The 15,229-nt window shown below is 47.7% G+C and overlaps 1 long non-coding RNA gene across 4 annotated transcripts in view; it reads right to left on the bottom strand.

The window, feature by feature from the left end:
• Positions 1–15,229, bottom strand: part of LOC112587784 — a 117,308-nt gene that overhangs the window by 40,215 nt on the left and 61,864 nt on the right. Inside the window, exon 4 of one of the 4 annotated variants that reach the window (XR_003112222.3) lies at positions 2,619–4,139. The exons of 2 other annotated variants lie outside the window; for them this stretch is intronic. This is a non-coding gene — a long non-coding RNA (uncharacterized LOC112587784). Of the gene's footprint in view, positions 1–2,618; positions 4,140–12,916; positions 14,848–15,229 lie in introns of those variants that run through there. One more of the 4 variants, XR_006542615.2, reaches the window with a different exon arrangement.

The raw sequence follows: 15,229 nt of genomic DNA, 5'->3' as shown, positions 1-15,229 counted from the left end.
AACCCACCTGCCAATGCAGGAGATGCAGGTTCCATCCCTGGGTTGGGAAGATCCCCTGGAGGAGAAAATGGCAACCCACTCCAGTATTCTTGCCTGGGAAATCCCATGGACAGAGGAGCCTGGTGGGCTACAGTCCGTGGGGGGTCACAAAAGAGGTGGACATGACTTAGCGACTAAGCAACAATCACCATTGCCTGAGCACTTACTTTATACCAGCCTCTGTGTTCATGTTCACTATTCAATCCTCCAATGCTCCTGTGAGCTCAGTTTAAGGATACCCATTTTACAGAAGTCCAGTAAAGTGTGCTCCAAGAATTACAGTGCCCAAGATCAACTCAATCTCAGTCTCATCAATAAATATGCCCTTGGGGTAGAATGTGAAGTGGTTTCAAAGGAAGACCTGCCTTATAGGAAATCCTCCCCTCCAGGCACTTGTGTGCATATGGTGTGGGGGGGGGCAATATATTTTCTTCCACTTGGATGACCCGGGATGGGGAATGCCTCTGGCATTTAATGGGCAAGTCAAAAATGCTAAACACACTACATTGGAAAGACAACCTTCTGACTGAGAAACTCTGGAGCTTTCTGACCCTGGGCTCCCTACCTGTGTAGACAATATCACCTGCATTATCATGTTACCGGGAGGATTTGGGGACCGTGACATCCAGAAGGCACCAGCTCCTGCCTTGCAGCAGACACCATCAGAGCCCCAACCACACGCTGGGGCTCTGTACCATTTCTGAGCTGGCTGGCCTCACCTCCACCTGCCAGCACCAGTTCAGTTCAGCTCAGTCGCTCAGTCATGTCTGATCTTTGCGACCCCATAGACTGCAGCATGCCAGGCCTCCCTGTCCATCACCAACTCCCAGAGCTTGCTCAAACTTATGTCCATCGAGTTGGATATACCATCCAACCATCTCATCCCCTGTCATCCCCTTCTCCTCCCACCTTCAATCCTTCCCAGCATCAGGGTCTTTTCCAATGAATCAGCCAGCATCTGCATCTCTATGTAGGAGAACATCTCTGGCAGTGAAAGCACACTCTACCATTCCATGACAAGGCAAACTTGAGCCATAGCACATCTTCAGCCCAAGGACTGGCGGGAGCTGTTGTTTAAATACCCCAGGTACCTCGCTCCTCAGAGGGAGCACTGAGGCTCCAGCTCTACCCTGGTTCCAGATTCTCCAGGACAAACCTCCAGTTCCCTGCAGCAGTGAAGCCTTCCCTTCCTCTCTGTCCCCCTCCACCCGCCGCTCCACCCTCGGGCTTCCCGAAATCACCTCCCAGCTAAATCCTTGTCTCTCCTTGCTCCTCGGGAAACCCAGTCTAGGACACACACCAAATGATTACATGTGAGTTCCATTCCTCTGTGCCCTTGTTGGTTTGCCTGTTTTTTTCCGCCGAAAGCTCCCTCCGTGAGCAGGTGCCTGTCTTCCTGCGTGGGTCCCGCTCACTCTAATAATTCTGTCCTGTGAATTATGTTAGTTTTTCGCTCTGGCTCGTTAGCAACATTATGAAAAATCGGGTGGGGAGGGTGGCCCATTAAACCCCACATGCTGAAAATAACTCTTTCCCAGACAGGATGAGCACTGCTTTGGGACTAATTTCTGCTTGAGGACTGAGCACTCCCCCACCCCCCCATCCGCCCCGCAACCAGTGAGAAGAGCAGGCCCTTGTGGGACAAAACGAGGCCCCGGGCAGCTGCGAGGGCTGTTCCTGGGGAGATGTCCCGTGCCCCCCACATTCAAGACTGACTGTGTTGGCCCAACAGTCCCTCCTGAAGGTGGCAGTGCTCGAGACTGGCAGAGGGAACCCCACAAGGAGGGTGAGTGACCCTGCCGTCAAAAAAGGAGACAAAGCTCTGGCCAAAGGGACCCCAAGCAACGATGCGATCCCAAACCCACCAGTTCATGTGAGTTCCAAAAGGCCAGCACAAACTGCACTAAGGAATGGCTGGCTGTGAAGCTGGTCCTTTGCCCCCTGAATTTATGCCTACTTTGCTTTCATTCCCTCCCTGGGGCAATTCTATTTCTCCCGAGTTGATGCCGCTTAAGGGGAAGCCACATCCAAAGTCACATCCAAATGGCTTGGAAAGTGTCGTAAAGAAGTACATATCTGCCACCTCACCAGCATTTCCCTCCTGCTGATGGCAAGGCCACACCACTCCAACGCCACCCCTGGGGACCTCTTGGTCCTCGTTGCCTGTGTGACGGGCCATGGAAGGTGGTTGCCGAGGGACACAGCTGGCATCCTGCATTGACGTATGTTGCTATTTAACCATCATGGGCTTTAGTCTTGCCCTGAGCTTTCCCTCTGTGTGTCCGAGAGTATAGCACTTGTTACTGTTTGTCTCACATAACTGCCAAGTAGCTATAACAATAACCACTTCAGAGCCGAGATTTGAGGATTAAATGAGAGCGTGCATATAAAGAACTGACGTGAGCTCCTGGTATCCAATTAATAACTATCAGGTAGGAGTCTGATGTGAAGAGTTGCCTCATTGGAAAAGACCCTGATGCTGGGAAAGATAGAAGGCAAAAGAGAAGGAGGGGCCAGAGGATGAAATGGTTGGATGGCATCACCGACTCAATGGACATGAATTTGAGCAAACTCCAGGAGATAGTGGAGGACAGGGAAGCCTGGCGTGCTGCAATCCATGGGATCGCAAAGAGTCAGACTTGACTTAGCGACTGTAAAACAACAACAAAAGAGTTGGAAACAGTGGTTATAGCAGGAGAACAGTGGGAGTGGTGAAGAGTTGGGGCTCAACGCTGTCTTACATCTTCCCAAGTGGCTGCACAAAGCTTTTCACATAACATATGCTCAATAAATATTTGCATGAAATAACCAGTGAACCAAGTCAGGCTGAAGATATTGTTGAAAGCTGCTATTTACTGCGCACTTACCAGATACCAGTCCCTGTGCTAAGCGCATCATACAGATTTTCTAATTTTACCTGTTGAGATTATTCCTGCTTCTGAGTTTCCTTCCCCATGGAGCCAATGCCACCCACTCAAACACTCAGGCTTTCTCCAACCCCTCACTCCTTTAGGGAGCCGCTCATCTTCACAGAAGATAGAAGTTTCACAGAAGGAGAAACTGGGTATGTGCTAAAGAGCACCCTCCTGCCAGCCTCTCTGCCCTTTCTGGGGGGCCCACCCATTGGCTCTCTCATCCTTTGAGTTTAACTGGGGCTAATGGATCCAGGGATGCCGGTGGCCAGATAAATCTGTCCGTTCTGGGACTCAGTGTCAGGAAATCCTCTGGCCTTGCAGATACAAGCTGCATGTTACCTGGCCTTTATCAGCAATAAAGGTGATCTGGGGTCTCCCTATGAGGACTCTTGTTTTACTGAGGAGTTGGTTCAGACTCAGGTGGAGAGTCCCCATTCAACGTTAACACAACCCCTGCACATACCCCATCCCTACCCACCTTTTTTTTTTTTTAATAGAAGGCTTAAGTCACTTGTCCAAGGTCATACATCTAGATGAGCTAGGATTCTAACTCAAGTGGTTTTGACTCCAAAGAATGACTCTTGCCTGCACTGTAACCCGCAGTGGAACGTTTCTGTGCCTCCCTTCACGAGCAGAAAAACGGACTTTCAGTCTCATGAGAAGAGAGGGAAGAGGACTCAGACCCAGAACTGCCCCACCGTCAGGAGGCTTTGCCAACAGCCGTGTCTCTTTGCTGCGCCCACTGGCTGAGCCTTGCCTGCAGCTTCGGTCTCACTCTCAGGGGCTTTGCCCAGCTTTATGTTTGCTTCTCTCCACTTTTTCATCGTTGGGTAAAAGTATGCCAAGCCCTCAAGGACACAGAGTTCCAAGGCAGTCCTCCGTGAGCGTGTCTGCTTCTCCTGGTTGGCTCTTTCCCTGTTTCCTTCATTTCTCCCTGGATGCTCTCATGATGACTGGAATTTCAGATCCCATTCATTTTCCAAATGACTTGGCACTGCTGTGTGGCACTGTGATCAGGAACGAAACATGCCTCCATCTCTTTCCAGCGCAGTCCCTCCTGTGGGGCAGGATGGCTCCCTTTCTGCTGGGTGTCTCTAGAGGCAAGGAGGTGAGAGTCTGGAAGGGACTCTGCTTCTTCCTCTTTTCCTCTTCTTCTTTCTCAAATAACAGCCTAGTTTCCTGCATCTGAAAAACAGTGCCTGGTTGTAAGTTCTTGGAACTGAAGAGGACCCTACATTTGCATGGGCTTGCCTGGTGACTCAGACAGTAAAGAATCCACCTGCAATGCAGGTTCAGTCCCTTGCTCAGGAAGATCCCCTGGAGAAGGGCATGGCTACCCACTCTAGTATTCTTGCCTGGGGAATCCCAGGGACAGAGGAGCCTGGTGGGCTACAGTCTATGGGGGGTCACAAAGAGTTGGACATGACTTAGCGACTAAGCATGCACTACTTCCCTCATATTACAGTTGAGGAATTAAGCCATAGCGAAGTTAAAGGACTTGCCTATAGTCACACATCGAACAAGTAGCTGAGCTGAGCCAGACTCTCAGGTTCTCGATTCACCATCCAGGGCTCATCCCAGGATGTCGTTGGATTAAATCCATCATGGGCCTGAGTATGGCAAAACTAAACGAAGCAGTTACCTCCCATTCCCCACTGTACTGAAAGCCCAGTTCTGTTGGATCTGTCCATCAGGGTCAGACCCCCCTCTCCTGCCTCTCTGCCTCACTTTTTGGGCTCACTTTTTTCTTACTATTGTGCAAAGTCAGTTCCCCGGGACTTGATGGGCAGTCCCCTCAGACAGAACACACTTCCAAAGCTCTTTGCATAGCTCCTCGGATCTCTCAGGTTTCTGAACAACTGTCCCATCTTACCTAGACTTGTCCCTTCTTCTCTATCACTTCCTGTGCCTCCCAGCCTGCTTTCTGTTTTTTAAAGCACTGATTGATTACTTCCGGAAATGTCATCTGTGCTTGTTCTCTTGTTTTTGTCAGAACAGAAATGTGAACTCCGTGAAAGTAGGGACTTTGCCTTGCTTGATGCTGTATCCCTAGCATCTGGCACTCAGTAGAGGAGCAATAGATAATGAATTTGCCTGTTATTAATGTATTACAGATCAGTGGTCTTTAGAACCAAAATATAGCCCAAATATAGAACCAGGAGGAGAAGGGGATGACAGAGGATGAGATGGTTAGGTGGCATCACCGACTCAATGGACATGAGTTTGAGCAAGCTCCGGGAGTTGGTGATGGACAGGGAAGCCTGGCGTGCTGCAGTCCATGGGGTGGCAAAGAGTCAGACACAACTGAGTGACTGAACTGAACTGAACTGATAGAACCAAAGTATAGGGTGGCAGGCAATCAGGTGGCTGCCCTGAGACCCAGGAGCACGGCAGTGCTGTCTTGAGTGTGCCTAGATTCACACACTCTGCAGAGCACAGCACATCTGGTTCCTGGGGGAGGAGGAAGCCCCACAGAGTGGGGCCACATCTCTCCGAAGCCAAGTCAGTGGGCTAAAACACAAGGACCCAGGCAGAACTTCAAGCAGCCCAGGCAGGATTAAGCAGGATTAATGGTGCTCATTCCTGCATCCTGTTTTTATCAGATAAATAACAGATTCTCTCCATGATGAGATGGCCACGGCCTGGGACTCCATCCCTCACTAGGGCCCCCCACCCCAACCCACCAGACCACATGGCTGCCCTTACAAATGCATATTCTAGGGGCTTCTCTGGTGGCTCAGTGGTAAAGAATCCGCCTGCCAATGCAGGAGACACAGGTTCGATCTCTGATCCAGGAAGATCCCACATGCCGCGGAGCAACTAAGCCCGTGTACCACAACTACTGAGCCTGTGCTCCAGAGCCTGAGAGCTGCAACTACTGAAGTCTTCCTACCCCAGAGCCCATGCGGTGCAACAAGAGAAGCCACCGCAATGAAGAGTCTGTGCACCGCAAATAGAGAGTCGTCCCCCCGCCCACTGCAACTAGAGAAACGTCCATGCAGCAACGAAGACCCAGCACAGCCACGAATAAATGAAAATTTTAAATGCATTTAAAAAAGAAATGCATAGCATTGATGGTCACTTTGTCTTCCATCTGCAAAGATAAGAAGGTAACTGGGAGCCTTAGGTGAGGAGCGTGGTTAACCCAGGATTCAGCAGAGAAGAGCCATCTGCCTCTGATCATGGAATTCAGGATATCAGCGGTAAGAGGGGGCAGGGAGTTATCTTCAGGCCCAGTGGTCTCTTCTGTGACCTGTAACATCATGAACCACTGGGAGCCACGGAAATCTTTCTCCCATCTCGTGACCCCTCCGTCAAGTGAGGAGGGGGTCACCGCACCACCGTGGCCCCTGTGTTCCTTTCTAATGCTTGCACTGAGAAGCTCAGTGGCAGCCCAGTTCTTTCCCTGCCCTTGGCTCAAGCCAGGAACAGCTCTGTGAAGAGAGGACAAGCCAGCCTTGTTGGACTGCCTTACTCTACAGGGTGGCCTGGGCACCCTAAAATGTCCTTGAGGCTGACCAGTGCCGCTTCAGTTCAGTTCAGTGACTCAATCATGTCCGACTCTTTGCAACCCCATGGACTGCAGCACACCAGCCTTCCCTGTCCATCACCAATTCCCAGAGCTTACTCAAACTCATGTCCATCAGGTCGGTGATGCCATCCAATCATCTCATCCTCTGTCATCCCCTTCTCCTTCTGCTTTCCATCTTTCCCAGCATCAAGGTCTTTTCCAATGAGTCAGTTCTTCACATCAGGTGGCCAGAGTATTCAAGTTTCAGCTTCAGCATCAGTCCTTCCAATGAATATTCAGGACTGATGCCTATGCCTTAATAAAAAATGGCTTCACTATTCATGTTTTATTACATATTATTATTACTTTAATAAATGGTTAGCATTAATAATATTATATGCTAGGCACTGTTTTAAGAATATTATTTGTATTAATTTTATTGTCACAAGGCCCTATGACATAAGTAGCAGTATTACATCCATTTTCAGGTGTGAAAATTGAGGCACAAAATGATTAATTTTCACAAGATTATGCAGCTACTGAGTGGTAGGAAAAGGATTTTTCAATAGGCCATCTGGTTCTGTAGCCCCAACTCCAAGTTTTTTAAGGCTATGAGTTTTCTTCTTAGTTCAGCTTTAACTGTATCCTTCACCTACAGTTTGTACATTTTTCATTGAAATAATTTTCTAAATGTTATAAAAATTCAGTTTTGACTTTACTATTGACCTAAGAGTTGCTAAGAGTTTTAAGTTTTTCAAATAGTTTGAACCCAGGGACCGAACCCAGGTCTTCACCAACTGAGCTATCAGGGAAGCCCTCCTGTGAGTTAAAAGTATCCTACTGCAAGGGAAAACCTTCAGCTGACTTAAGTAAAAGAGGAGAATTGTTGATAAGGATATAAGGCTTTGTGTACTCCAAGGGCAAGAACACAGGTGAAATTTTTAACAGACACACCTCAGTGACTGGGAAGTCATCAGGAGCCTTTCTCCGTGTCTAATCTCTACTCTTTCTTATGCATCTATTTCACTGTCTTTTTTTTGCCAACTTATTTCTTGTGTCTTAAATTCACGTGACCCCTCATGGTCATGGCCAGTTCTCAGGCTTGTTTATTACAGCTCCAGCCACCTGGGAGATAATATGCCTCTCCCTGTGCCTCAACTCCAAGTTCCTGGAAACCCTGGCCCATCTGGTGTCCAATCATGAATCGATTGATTCATGTGAGGTGGGGTGAAACTGTAATAAATGGTTGTTGGAAGTCCAAAGCCGGAAGACACAGTTTTGGGGGATGGGGGAGGAGCAGTTGTGACCAGAATGAACACACAAAAAGATTTTCACTACTGTTTATTTTTCTTTCTCTTCTCTTTTTTTGGCCATACAGCATGGCTTATGGGATCTTAGTTTCCTGACTCACATCTTTGGCAGTGGCGGGAAAGCACAGAGATCTAACCACTGGACCACCAGGGAATTCCCTATTTTCTTATTTATTTCTGGGTTTATTACATTGTGGGCAGAAAATGCACTCTACCTTATTTTCTGCCTTTAGGAATTTATCTAGATTTCTTCAGTTATGGCTTTTTTCTTACTTACTTTTACAGAATGAAAGATGTGGTAAAGTTTCCTGCTGATACTGTTTCTGTCCATTTTTTACTATATTTTAATGCTCCATTATTTGGCACATAAAATTTCAAGTATATTGTGTTCAGTTTAAGAAGTATATTCTTGTTTTCCGGGATGCTTTAGAAGCCATGGACTCTCAGGTTTAGAAGAGACCTTGAAGTTCATTTAGTTGATTCTTCCTTTAGAAGCTTGACTTCCCTTTCTAACATTCCCCCCAAGTATCCATTTAGCCACATCTGAACTGTTCCAGTGTTGGGAAGCATGTCCACTCCCCCTGCCCAGGAAGCCCACTCCACTACTGGACTGCTCTGAGAACCAGAAAGTGCCTTCTCAGTGAACCGGGCTCAGTGAACCTTCTTGGTCTCAGTTCTAACATTGAGCACCCACTCCCATGGGCTTCCCAGGAGGCGCTAGTGGTAAAGAACCCACCTGCCAATGCCGGAGACATAAGAGATGTAGGTTCGATCCCTGGGTTGGAAAGATCCCCTGGAGAAGGGCATGGCAACCCACCCCAGTATTCTTGCCTGGAGAATCCCATGGACAGAGGAGGCTGGCAGGCTACCGTCCACGGGGTCGCAAAGAGTCGGACAGCCTGAGGGACCGAACGTGCACACACACATCCTCTCCCATACACATCCCTTCACATTTCCTAGCTCAGTTTCCAGAAGCACAAAACCAGAGCCCCTGTTTCTGGATGCCATTTGTGACAGCTTCAAACATACGGAACACGTTACAAACTCTGAAATGCCTATCGGGAAAGAAATATTTGAAACCTAAAAGTCTTCTCTTCTCTCACTTTATGAGGGATCCTAAGAGAAGTTAGGCTCTCTTCACTTTGCTTTGGTTTCCCCTTACTCCACCAGAGATTTCCCAAGCAAGATTACAAACAACAATTTTAATCAGGCAGGGGAAAAGACAGAGAGAGAGAAAGAGAAAAGAAGAGGAGATGAGAGGAGAGGGGAGGGGAAAGGAGGGAGAGCTGGGCTGTTTCTCTATAAGAGGATGTCTTCAGAGTCCCGGTGGGGCAAGCAGGGTGCTGAGAAACAGCCGTTCGGAGAGACCACTGACCATCAGTGGCCAAAGCTCGTGGAGTCAGAAGGAAATGTCAAAGGGAGGGCTCCTGCTGCCCACATTGCCCCCCCTGCCCCCGAGCACCAGCATCAGAGATGGGCATTTGTTCTGTTTATATCTACCTGTCTCCCCCAGCTAAGATGTAAGCCCTACAATAGCCAGGGGTTTTATTATTATTACTACTATTCTTGTTTTTTTCCTCTGCTGCATCTTCAGTACCTAGAACAGCTCCTGACACAGAGCCGGCCCTCAGTGAGTATCTGTTGAATGCATGAATGAATTCATGAAGCTCAACTTGCTTACGTTAATCAGCATGCCTCCCCACCCCCAGCTTCTGCTTTTGTCAATATAGAGGACACAGAGTTGAGCTGGTCTCTGGGAAGAGACAGTGGTGAGTAAAGCTGACTGTTGTCCTCCTTGAACTCACACCCTAGTGAAAGATACAGCACAAGTAAGTCCATCGACCCTCAGTGCTAATCAGCTAGTCAGTCACCTCGCTCCTGCCTGAATAGAACCCAGGACAGGGATTTTTGATGGGCCAGGAGGACTGATGCCTTAGGGATTTGGGGGAAGGAAGAAGGGAAACCCCAGTAACAGCAACTTACTCAGCACTTGTGAATTGGACCCTGTGCCAAATGTTTAACACATTATCTAATCTCAGTTCAGTTCAGTCGCTCAGTCATGTCTGACTCTTTGCAACCCCATGAATTGCAGCACGCCAGGCTTCCCTGTCCATCACAAACTCCTGGAGTTTACTCAAACTCATGTCCATCGAGTCAGTGATCCCATCCAACCATCTCATCCTCTGTCGTACCCTTCTCCTCCTGCCTTCAACCTTTCCCTGCATCAGAGTTTCTTCCAATGAGTTGGTTCTTCACATCAGGTAACCAAAGTATTGGAGTTTCAGCTTTAGCATCAGTCCTTCCAATGAATATTCAGGACTGATCTCCTTTAGGATGGACTGGTTGGATCTCCTTGCAGTCCAAGGGATTCTCAAGAGTCTTCTCCAACACAACAGTTCAAAATCTAGTCCTTACAATAAACCCAGGATGTAGATCTGATTATCCCCACTTTACAGACTGAGAAGACAGGCTCCGAGTTAAAGTGGTTTGTCAAGGGTCTCACCACTAGTGCATGGCTGAGCTGAAATTAGAACACCTTGAGTCATCTGAGGACACTAACCACATTAGGCTGTGGGCACTGAAAGAGAGAGAAGGAGGTATCGATCCAGGGAAGAGCTGTGTTCTTATCCTCGTTGCTCGGCTTACAGCCTGTGTGTTCTTAAGTCAGTTTATCACTCCATCCTCTCAGTTTCTTCATCTGTCACATGAATGGATGGGCCCAGATGAAATCAACGTCCCCATCTAACTCTTATATCTTCTACATCCAGAATGAAGGACTGAAATAAAAACCCCAGTAAGCTCACACTTTTGCTTGGGCTGGAGGCTCACCTGGTACCAATGATCCCTCGCCAGCTGAAAGCAGTGGAGACAGTGGGTCACAGAATCCTGAACTGCATCATGATACAGTACATATATTCAACAATATACTACTCTACCATAAAAAAGAATGAAATAATGCCATTTTCAGCAACATGATGGACCTAGAGATTATCATACTAAGTGAAGAAAGAAACACAAATCACTTATATATGGAAACCAAAATGTGACACAAATGAACTTATCTGTGAAACCAAAACAGACTCAGACATAGAAAACAGATTTATGGTTGCCAAGGGGGAAGCAGGAGAGGGAAAAATTGGGAGTTTCGGATTAACAGATGCAAGCTATTATATATAGGATGGATAAATAATGGGGCTTCCCTGGTAGCTCAGCTGGTAAAGAATTGGCCTGCAATGTGGGAGACCTAGGTTTGATCCCTGGATTGGGAAGATCCCCTGGAGGAGGGCATGGCAACCCACTTCAGTATTCTTGCCTGAAGAATCCCCATGAGTAGAGGGGCCTGGAGGCAAAGTCCTACTATATAGTATAGGGAAGTATATTCAATATTCTGTGATAATTCATAATGGGAAGGAATATGAGAAAGAATGCACAAGGTATGCATGGCTGAATCACTGAGGATGAGATGGTTGGATGGCATCATTGACTCAATGGACATGAGTTTGAGTAAACTCCGGGAGTTGATGATGGACAGGGAAGCCTGGCGTGCCACAGTCCATGGGGTCGCAAAGAGTTGGACACGACTGAGCAACTGAACTGAACTGAAATCAGCCATACTTCAATCAAATAAACTAAAAACAAAAGAACTACATCCTGAGTTAGCTGTCACACAAGACAATGGCCCAGGACACTGAGCTAAAGGGTTTGGAGAGGACCTTTCAGGCCATTCACTTGAGTCCAGCCTGGGTTCTGAAGACACAGAAGCCCCCTTATGGTCTCTCTATGAACTGCAGTGATGGGCAGATGGCTTCTCGACCTGGCTCTCCATGGGGGTAAACCAGAGAGAATGTCATGAGGCATCCCAGGACCAGAGGGAGACCCAGATTCTCAGCTCTAATCTTCACTGTTTGGAGAGTATGGAACAGTGGTTTGAACCTTATGGAGGGTCAGGGACCTCTTTGACGATTTGATTAAATCTTATAATGATCTCCCTAGAAAAAGTCTCAGGGCTGTGTAGATAGCTTACATGTTATAAAGCCCATCCATTGTCAGCAGGCTAAGGATAGTACAGAGGATGAATCCTCTGATTGGATTTGCTCCAGGAATAAATCAGGAAAGGGTCAAGGCCACCCAGAAGTCCCTGTATTTTCAAATCATCTCATGTGATTCAAAAGCTGATGTTTGTTTGAAAGAAAGGGATCTGAGAGAGAGTTGGAGGGTGATCTTTGAAACACACCCACATACGGTTCTCAGCCAGCTACTCTACTTTCTTTACGTCTGTCTTGTGAGCTGGAGAATCTATAACAGTATTTCCATTTTCTTGGTGATTTGGAAGTTCATCCTAAACCAAAAATCCTGGAACCAATATTCGTGTGCAAACAGCAAGAAATGTCCCCTCTCTCCCATGACGGTTTTCCTTGCTTTCCGGCAAGCCCTGAGTTGACACTCCCATCCATCTGGCAACCACATTTTCTGACCCACATACACTGGGGTAAACTATCCAAAATCAGAGGCAGCCAGGGGTGTTGGAAGTCCATGAGCAGGGCAGGCAGGGCACCCCACCCAGCACTGCAATGCCAAGTTTCGGATATCACAAGATTGAGAAATTTTTACGTTTTTCTATTGGATTGGTGGATCTTCATCCTGTGGTGGTCACTAATGCTCCTGAAAATCTGATGAAGCTACACACCCCCTCATAAAAAATACACAGTGTATGTAGAAACAACAGAGAAGGCAATGGCACCCCACTCCAGTGCTCTTGCCTGGAAAATCCTATGGATGGAGGAGCCTGGTGGGCTGCAGTCCATGGGGTCACTAAGAGTCGGGCAAGACTGAGCGACTTCACTTTCACTTTCCACTTTCATGCATTGGAGAAGGAAATGGCAACCCACTCCAGTGTTCTTGCCTGGAGAATCCCAGGGACGGGGGAGCCTGGTAGGCTGCCATCTCTGGGGTCGCACAGAGTCGGACATGACTGAAGCGACTTAGCAGCAGCAGCATGCAGAAACAAACATGTGCAACCAATTTCAAGGGATTCACAACCTGCCTAAAGCTTATCCATGAATGTTCTAGAGCTGCATCATCCAAGATGGTGGGCACAAGCCCCACATGGACACGGAGCCCTTGAAACGTGGCTAGTTGGGATTGAGGTACACCAAAGTATATGAAGATCACCTGGAGGAGGAAAGGGCAACCCAATCCAGTATCCTTGTCCAGAAAAAAACTCCCATGGACTGAGGAGCCTGGCAGACTACAGTCCACAGGGTTGCAAAGAGGAGGACACGACTGAGTGATACAGCATGCAAAATACGACGTATAAAATGCATACTGACTTTCAAAGACTTAGGATGAAAAACAGGAAATGATCTCATTAATAATTTTAAGTTGAATAGTATTTTTACATATTAAGGTAAATAAAATACATCGTTAAAATGCATTTCACCTTGAGATTCTGGATTCCCAAATTATAAATATTTGCTTTAGCTCCTGCCCCACCAGATTCCCTACCACCCCGTTTCCTGAGGTCATCGAGGTGGCTGTGCTAGGCAGGGCTGCCCAGGCCCCACCTCTACCCCTCTCTCGCCCACCAGCCCTGGCACTAGGAAGACATCACAGCCTCTTGGCAGAAATAGAGCACTGAGCCTCCACATGTGGCCAGGGGCCATTCAGCACAAGAAATGCCCCAGGGCCAAGGTTTCATGCTTCCTGCTGGTCCACCAGCCTCAGATGAAAATCCTCAAGCCCAAGTTCTAGGGTCTGTAGCTCCCAAAGACGTGGACCTGCCCAGCTGGCCATGTATAGAGTGACGCTCTCACGTCCCCAAGGCTACGTGAAGACCATGTGGTGGTCTCCTCCACAACCCACCGTGTCCCGAGGCCATGGAGACCCCATTCCCAGCAGCATGGGCATCATCTGAAAGATCACTAGAAATGCAAAATTTCAGACCCCACTCCAAATCTACTGAATCAGAATCTGCTTTTTTTTTTTTTTTTTTTTGGCTGCGCTGGGTTCTCACTGCTGTGCAAGTTTTCTCTAGTTGCAGCGACCGGCGGCTACTCTTTGATGCAGTGCACAGGATTCTCATTGTAGCGGCTTCTCTTGTTGCGGAGCCCCGGCTCTAGACACATGGGCTTCAGTAGTTGTGGTTCCCGGGCTCTAGAGCACAGGCTTCAGTAATTGTGGTGCTTCGGCTTAGTTGCTCCACCACATGTGGAATCTTCCCAGACCAGGGATCAAACCTATACCCCCTGCATCGGCAGGCACGTTCTTATCCACTGTACCACTGGGGAGGTCCCAGAACCTACACTTTTAACAAGATGCCCAGGTGATTCATTCACAATTGAAATTTTTGAGAAGCTTGGCTCTAATAGATAAAGTGGTGGGGTTGAGGTCTGAACAACTGGATTTGCATGCCAGCTGCATCCCATTCAGCCACTTACTAGCTGCATCACCTTGGAAAATTTACTTATCATATCTGAGCTTCAGCATCTTCATCTAAAGAACTAGAAACAATTATAACACCCCTCTCCATCTCCTGTGAGGATTATTGGAGCATATACTGAATATTGAAGTGATTTGTAACATATTGTGTGGTGTGCATTTCAGTCACTCAGTTGTGTCTGACTCTTAGCAGCCCTATGGCAACCAGGCCCACAGAGTCCTCTGTTCACGGGATTCTCTAGGCAAGAATACTGGAGTGGGTTGCCATTTCCTTCTTCAGGGGATCTTCACAACCCAGAGACCAAACCCACATCTCCTGAGTCTCCTGCACTGGTAGGCGATTCTTTGCCACTGAGCCATGAGGTGCTAGATAAACGTAACATTCCATTTCCTTTCACTGTGTGCATTTTTTCAAGTAACTGCAATGCTCTATGGGCCAAGAGGACTCCAATCCGTCTCCCTTCTCTCGTGAGGATGGAGCTCAGTCCCACTGAAACGATGGCGGCTGCGTCCATAGCGGCTACTCCTTGGACATGGTCCTGGCCACTGTTTCTCAGGGTCCCATGTGGACTACTAAGACCAGGCAGCCTCAATGTGAGCAGAAGTCAAGCTGTTCACACCATTCCTGGGAGATCTGCCAGATTAACATTTATTAAGTCATAAAGAGGGAATATTGCAAAGAATATGGGCTTCTGAGACTAACAGATACGGCTTTAAATCCTAATTCTGCCACTTCCTAGCTGTGACCTTGAACAAGTCAGCTCACTTTCTCTGAGCCTCAGTTTCTTCCATTTGTACAATGAAAATAACAACACAGACTTTCCCAGACTGTTTTTGAGATCATGTATGTAAACGATCTAAGAGAGCACCTGGCACTTACGTGCTCAATAAATTTTGCTGGATGCAGTAGTTACTGTTATAACCAATAAGAATTATTATAATGCCCATTACAGAGGTCTGGTTTCCCAATGACCATGAGGAGCTTGTCCGAGGCAAATCTTTTGGCCAAGAATACC

The sequence above is a fragment of the Bubalus bubalis genome, chromosome 11 (assembly GCF_019923935.1).
Source record: "Bubalus bubalis isolate 160015118507 breed Murrah chromosome 11, NDDB_SH_1, whole genome shotgun sequence".
NCBI lineage: Eukaryota > Metazoa > Chordata > Mammalia > Artiodactyla > Bovidae > Bubalus > Bubalus bubalis.
The sequence above is the reverse complement of the archived record's forward strand: the minus strand, read 5'-3'. Positions and strand labels throughout refer to the sequence as shown.